The sequence below is a fragment of the Podarcis cretensis genome (assembly GCF_951804945.1).
Source record: "Podarcis cretensis genome assembly, chromosome: 13".
NCBI classification, from domain to species: Eukaryota; Metazoa; Chordata; class Lepidosauria; order Squamata; family Lacertidae; genus Podarcis; species Podarcis cretensis.
Window position 1 is genome coordinate 10,817,776 of NC_137182.1, and position 7,651 is coordinate 10,825,426.

General features: G+C 43.1%; 1 long non-coding RNA gene across 1 annotated transcript; it reads right to left on the minus strand.

Moving 5' to 3' along the window:
- Window positions 1-779: 779 nt before the first annotated feature.
- Window positions 780-5,006, minus strand: LOC307201104. The gene is made up of 2 exons (XR_013832540.1): window positions 4,950-5,006; window positions 780-1,338 (listed from the first exon to the last, which is right to left on the minus strand). It is a non-coding gene; the product is annotated as an uncharacterized lncRNA (long non-coding RNA).
- Window positions 5,007-7,651: the final 2,645 nt, after the last annotated feature.

The window sequence follows — 7,651 nt, forward strand, 5'->3', positions numbered from 1 at the left end:
AAAGACTGGAACTGAGGGAAGCATGAGGGGTCGGGGTGGGTGGGTGGGTGGATTTTGTGTGGGAGGGTGGGGGAGGGAGGAAAAATGGGGGGGGATAAGGATGATATGTTTTTGGATGATATGTTTTGTTTTAATTTTAAATAAAAAAGTTTTTTTAAAAAAAGGAAATGTACCCTCTAACTGTGCACCATCGCAACCAACCAGCAAATTCTCACCCGTTCAGTGGAAAAAGGGATGTAGTAATCACAGGCAGCCATATTTGCTGGGACTTGAAAAGTCATTTCAGAGCATGTAGAAGTTAGAAGAAGAATAAGAAGGAGAAGGAGAAGAGGAGGAGGAGGAGTCTGGATTTGATATCCCGCTTGATCACTACCCAAAGGAGTCTCAAAGCGGCTAACATTCTCCTTTCCCTTTCTCCCTGACAACAAACACTCTGTGAGGTGAGTGGGGCTGAGAGACTTCAGAGAAGTGTGACTGGCCCAAGGTCACCCAGCCGCTGCATGTGGAGGAGCGGAGACGCGAACCCAGTTCACCAGATTACGAGTCTACTGCTCTTAACCACTACACCACACTGGCTCCCTAAGATCTTTTACCAACCACACCTACGGTTACCGTCATATTGATTCCTTACGGTTGATTCATTATGCCTTAGGATCGCTAGCAAGCAGCAACCTGCCCTCTCCCCTCAACTCACCGCCCCATTAAGTATTATAATTCATCTGATTTTGCTTGATTTCCACTGATTGCAACCCTGAAAACAAGAAGCAGAGGGAGGCACATTGCTTTTCAAGATAATGCGTTTATTTCTGCATTTATATCATTTCCCAAGGTTAATGTGATATCAGTAAGAGAAAAAAGGACGTGGAAGAAGTTACAGACTGCAGAGAAAGGACATGCAATATGAGATATTTCCTACAGTCATAATACTAGAGGGATTTCTGGTATGGATGGTAAACAGGGGAATGACCATAAATGACCAGTAAAAGAAGAGCCTGCTTTATAGAGGGGCCTATCCGGAAAGCTCAGACCTCCTAAAACTCTTCACAAGAGGACTGGACAACGTTTTGTGCGTCACTTCACAACTGTATAGTTCATGGGCGTTGAAATCTGATGTTGGGAGCGTCAGGGTGCTGGTCAGCTTATAGGTGTTGTCTGTATTCGATGCTGGGGGACTGGTTTGGACGCCCTCAGTGACTGGAGTGCCGTCCACTTTCCAGGCCACGGCCAGGCTGCTCGGGTAGAACGTGTTGACCAGGCACACGGAAGTGGCTGAATCCGTTTTACGTTGCTCCGGCGAAGGTGGGAAAATGAGTGCCGATGGGGTGGAATCTTCTCTTCCTGCGTAAACAAACAAGAACACGGAATATTGCATCATTCAGGTGTACCACAGGGCCAGTGAAAGACCACAGTGCTAGTTCAAAATATTTTGCTGCAAATGGCGCCGCTGTAAAATTGTGAAGGTACCAAGTGCTTGAGGCAACGCAAATCCACAAGTTTCCCCTCTACTTCTTCACCCCCCCCAATAAAGTAAGTGAAGTATTTGCTGCTGTTTCATGACACCCCCTAGTTGGCCACCTTGATCAGACCAGAAAGGCAAATTGCATTCAGGCTCAGATTTGCCAACATCATCATCATCATCATCATCATCATCATCATTACTGCTTCCCCCACACATTTAACGTCTCCACCCCATCATTCTGCCCGGACGCTGAGGTCCAGTGCCGAGGGCCTTCTGGCGGTTCCCTCCCTGTGAGAAGCCAAGTTACAGGGAACCAGGCAGAGGGCCTCCTCGGTAGTGGCTCCCGCCCTGTGGAACGCCCTCCCACCAGATGTCAAAGAGAACAACAACTACCAAACTTTTAAAAGACATCTGAAGGCAGCCCTGTTTAAGGAAGCTTTTAATGTTTAAAAGACTTTTATATTATAATATTCTGTTGGAAGCCACCCAGAGTGGCTGGGGAAACCCAGCCAGATGGGTGGGGTATTTACTATTATTATTATTATTATTATTATTATTATTATTATTATTATGATTATGGAGCAGCCCAACATTCAGAAACTGATTGGAGGTATAATGCTTTTATTCTTGCTGATGATGTCTGCAGATTAAACAGCTGTTAAAGGTACAGAAAAGACTTCAAGCCGCAACCCTACGTCCCCTTATCTGGAAGTGAACCCTGCTGAATTGAGAATGTCTCATTGCCGTGCAAACATGGACACGGTTGTTCTGAAAACCATAGAAATTCAAAATCCCACGGTGTTTGTACTGCAGGAAAGTAAAATTTGGGCTCAGCAGACCCTCAGAGAAGACGCAGTAGCTGTGCAGAGAACTGATCTAAAGTTTGGCAGGTGTCGTTGTGAAAGAAATAGTTCAACACATTTTTAAAGTGAACGTTTCCTAGTTGTATCTTTCAATCTTTACTGAGTAAAGTTAAAACAGGAGAAAAGACTCCACAGGCCAATTTTCATATCTGGGTGCTGCAAAGGGCATTACAGCCCTGTCCTAATGTGGGGCAGCAGGGACAGAGAATTTGAGCTCGTGGGGAGAACACATACAGAAAGCTGCAAAATTAGAAATATTCTGCATTGCTTTGGCTTGGATAATTGGTGTGTGGTGCATTGTTATAGATTTGGCTAGAGTGTAAGTGCAGATATTTCTTTACTTCTTTGTACATGGTTCTTACATTTTGTATCCTATAGATGAAATGTGCTGTTTAAACCCTTCGCTAAGCACCAATACATGAATCACATAGGAGAGTTAACTTCTATATTCCATCTTAAAACTTACGTTTTCACCATATTTTACATTGTTTCTCCTTTCTTGATTACTTCAGAAATGCCCAAGTAACTAACAATGGCCCAAACCAGTAAAATATGAAGTCCCCCAATTAATTTCAACGGCAAATAATTAAGCATGTGCTAAACATTCAGTGGGCTTAACATTGATCAGCTTGTGCTCTAAGTTTCGTAAAGGACATACATTTCATTTTACTTGCTGTAACTGATCTGTGCAAAGTATTGCGCCATCAGATTGGTAGGGACAAAATAAATACTATACAGTGGTACCTCGGGTTACATATGCTTCAGGTTACATACGCTTCAGGTTACAGACTCCACTAACCCAGAAATAGTGCTTCCGGTTAAGAACTTTGATTCAGGATGAGAACAGAAATCGTGCTCTGGCGACGTGGCAGCAACATTCAGCCCCATTAGCTAAAGTGGTGCTGCAGGTTAAGAACAGTTTCAGGTTAAGTACGGACCTCCAGAATGAATTAAGTACTTAACCCGAGGTACCACTGTATTCACTTTGAAAATAGCCTTGAAATTTCACTCTTTTTCTTTCCCCCCTAACTTTCCTTATTGCAGAATTCTGTCTCTGCTATAAATTAATAGCATCTTCAATCCCATCTTCAATAGCCTTCAATCTCTGTCTTTGACAGAGCGCATTGACAAAATGCCTGCTTATTATTATTTTTTTAGGTTCCACTTGACTTATCTATGATAGAACAGATTTTGATTTATCAATGTATTTGTTGATCAATCAATACATTTGCACAGCACCATCAATATGCATGGTACGCCACAGCCAAAAGAAGGGGGAAAGGGTTTTGCTGTGCCATTTGGGCAAAGGTCCTCCAATTAGGGTAGTCTATAGAGCTATATCTATATCTATTTCTAACATAGGTTTTTGCAGAACAGTCAGACTAAAATCCCTATGAAAATCAATGATAGAGTATTTCTAGCATCTTAGTTACTATGCTAGACTTAACTACAGACAAATAGGATCTCACCTAGAAATACCTGTATTTTCAAATTAATGTATTCTCAAATTAATGAGTCCAGAAATCATCTGTTGTCTTCTTGCTACTTTATCAAGTGCATAAATCACTGTTCACTGCTCCAAAGGGATTCCTTTCCATTCATTCAGATGAATGTGTGCTATATTGATACCCAATGGTGCCATACAACCCAATCCTATGCAGGTTTAATTGAACCCCCCCCCAATAAGTTTACATATGATGGCAGGTTTGGTTCTATGCAGTCAAGCCAGGAGTTACCTAACTTTTATCACCCAGCCATCCATTGGGACTTAAGGGTACCAAAATATTCCAAATTGTGCCCATTTACATTGAAATAAATTCCCCTGAAATGAACTGGGCTGGTTTCCAAGTGCTTGATAGTGCAAAAAAAAAAAAACCATTCCCTCCCCACTGTAATTTATTTCAAATAAAGTGCTTTCTATGAGGGTTACATGTTTTTATTAGCAACTGATGAACACCCAGTGTAAAAACCTGGTAAAGTGTAGAAAGGAGAATTTTGTTTCAACTGAATATTCAGTTCTTTTTTTCTGCACTTCTCTGTCTGTGACCTGGTTTCTTCAAAAGTTGTCAGCAATTAGCAGTTTTTTAAAACAGTAAGTCTGAATTGTTATTGGTTTGTCTAGAGGCAACCCAATTTAGCTTCTGGGACGACCCCCTACATTCTGAAAACCTTTAAACTGTTTCTTTAAATTGGCTCTCCTTTGGAAATCACTTAGTTTATACCAAATTAAACCAGTTAGAGATGTTATTCCCATCTTTACTGCAGCTTTGGCTAGAAATTCTGCTAGCATCAATTTCATGCAGAGCTCAAGACATTGTGGGGAAAGAGGCAGAGGTGACACAAGGGAACAATAAAATGCATACTCTTTTATCTCCCGTTTGGTCCCATTGCTGAGAGTGAATCGCAGCATTTTCCTGCACGCTGAAGTTTTTTACTGACCACCCAGCAGAGCTCTTAGCAGCTTCAGTTAGGAAAAAATACAATCCCAAACCCTACCTCAGTTTTCTGTCATCATCGTCCATTCCCCAGCTTGTGTAGTTTTTCTCCCAATGCCCAGATGCTTCCCAACACTCAACAAAAATGAAAATATAGATTTCCAAAGCAACAGAGAGAGAAAACAGACTTACGCCTGATTTCTAAATTGGTCCCGTCACCAAAAATGAGCCACAGTGGTTTGCCATTGCTCATGCCCTCAGCAAAAACCCAAGTCCCTCCCAGCTGTGGCCACTGAAGGGAAGATTTCAAAGTTTTTACAAGTAAGCAAAGCGGTTTCGCTCCTAGAGATCTGGAAACAAGGTACCAGTCTCACGACAAACTGAGTGCCTACAAAGTGGAACGTAGTTGTTGAACAGAGAAAAACGGCGTCTATTTTCTTCACTTAGGTGGCAGTCTTAAGCTCACCTAACTGAAAGAAAATGCCATTGAACTGAAAAGTAAACCCACAAAGGATTCCAAACACATCCCAGCAAAATCTGCACAATTAAAGCTGATTTGAAGCTGTTGCGAAACAATCCCCGTCCCACAAAAGATAGGGCCTTTTCCTGCAAGGTAAACGCACAAATGACACAACACTGTCTAAACTTACAATGGGTTTAACTCTGACCACTTTTTGTCCTCAGCTCCTTGAAGGACTTACACGTTTTACCTGTTGCAACGTACATTTTCAAATGATTACGACGTCAGGTTGATATATCTGACACCACAGGGATAAGAGGCCCACTGCGTACCCTTTGAAAAGAACTTCACCAGTTTACAATATTTATCTGAGGTCCAGCGCCGAGGGCCTTCTGGCGATTCCCTCGCTGCAAGAAGCCAAGTTACAGGGAACCAGGCAGAGGGCCTTCTCGGTGGTGACACCTGCCCTGGGGAACACCCTCCCACCAGATGTCAAGGAAATAAACAACTATCCAAATTTTAGAAGACATCTGAAGGCAGCCCTGTTTAGGGAAGCTTTTAATGTTTAATAGGTTATTGTATTTTGGTGTTCTGTTGGAAGCCGCCCAGAGTGGCTGGGGAAACCCAGCCAGATGGGTGGGGTATAAATAAATTATTATTATTATTATTATTATTATTATTATTATTATTATTATTATTTTCCTTATTGCACCAGTGATCAGAATTCTGCCTCTGACAGAGTTAACTCTGGGCAAACATGACATTCCCTGGAAATACCTGATTCGCAAATTAATGTATCGCTGTAGAGTCCAGAATTTCAGCTGTGGTCTTCTCCTACTCATAGAATCATAGACTTGGAAGAGTTGGTAGAGTTGGAAGGGACCACAAGGGTCATCTAGACCAACCCCATGCAAAGCAGGGATCTTTTGCCCAATGTGGGGCTCGGACCCACCACCCTGAGATTAAAAGGCTCAAGCTCCTCCAACTGAGTCAGGTGAAGTATGTGCTTTCACAAGTTCAGATCAACTCAGACCTATTACAGAAGTCATTCTAATCTTCACCTCAACTTTGGCTAGAAATTCCGCTGGCATTATTTTCATGCAGAGTCCCAAGATGTTGGGGGACGGAGGGGAGAAAGCAAAGAACAATAAGGCACACTCTTTCCCCCCTCTCCCTTGGTCCCATTGCTGAGAGTGACCCACAGCTTTTGCCCCATGGATTTGCCCCACATGCTGACATTTTTCACTGCTCGAGCAACTCTAAATTCCACTGCAATACACTGTTATCCATTCCTCATAATGCATCGGCAAGTCCTAGGCTCTGTGGTTTAACCCACAGCGCCACCCATATCCCCACAACAACAGTACCATGTCCCTAAAGCTAGAGCAAGCAGAGGGGGCACCACTTTGTGGTTCGCCTCATGTGCCAAAATGTCTTGGGCTGATATAACATTAAACTATGGGAGTTTTGTCAAGAGCTGGTGATATCATGCCACGCGGACCTGTGGCAACGGCTGAGTGTCAGTTCAGAAACTGGCAACTGATTTGCCACCCGCCAAAATGGCAACGGAAACGATGCCATATTCAGTTCATGGTTCCAGCTCACAAAGCAGGAGAAACTCCTGGGAGCCAATTAATGTAAAGAGTCGTTCTCTTAGAAGGTTTTACTGTGCTTAAGATTTTTAATCGATTTTGCCAAAGCATAAAAAAGTTATAGGCATTTGTTGGTTTCCTCATTGCGCGCCCAAGCGCCCCCCATCCGACGGACTGTCTTAAACCACAAATAACGAAGCATGACAAGTTCTATTTTGGGTCAAATCAGGCCACAACTTTATTGACTACAGATGTAAGAGGTTTGGCACAGGCATTAGGTAGACCGCACCCCTACTGGTCCCCCCAACAGAAGTACCTAATATGGGGTCAACCGGAAGAGAGGGAGTTCTTTACCTACATCAAAGAGTTGTTAACCTTCTGGGTTGTACTTGGAGAGTCTGGGTGTCCAGACAGAAGCATCTCACCTGGATCCCTTTAATGGGATCGCCCACTTTCCGGAGGGGCAGGCAGAGGCTACAACCTCCCCTCCCTCCAAAACTAGGCCTACCCAATGCCTAAACTGCCCCGAGTTGTTCCAGCTGCACCAATCTACCTGAGAAACTCAGCATGTCAGGAGCTTTGAGTTGGTTTCTCCAGCTCAGCCACATGGCTCTCACAAGGGAGAGGGGTTTGGTCACCATGATGACTTGTGGTCAGGGAATGATAGTTCTACTGCTTTTGCTTTTCTCTGTTTCCCTATTTTTCCATCTTGAATTCAGTTTGCCAAACTTCTCCAATTGGTGAAGCTTGTTTGGTTTTTTTAATCCTCATGAAAATTCACCAGACTTTTGTGCTAATTTCTCATTATAAATTCATTTTAGAAAACAGTGGTACCTCAGTGT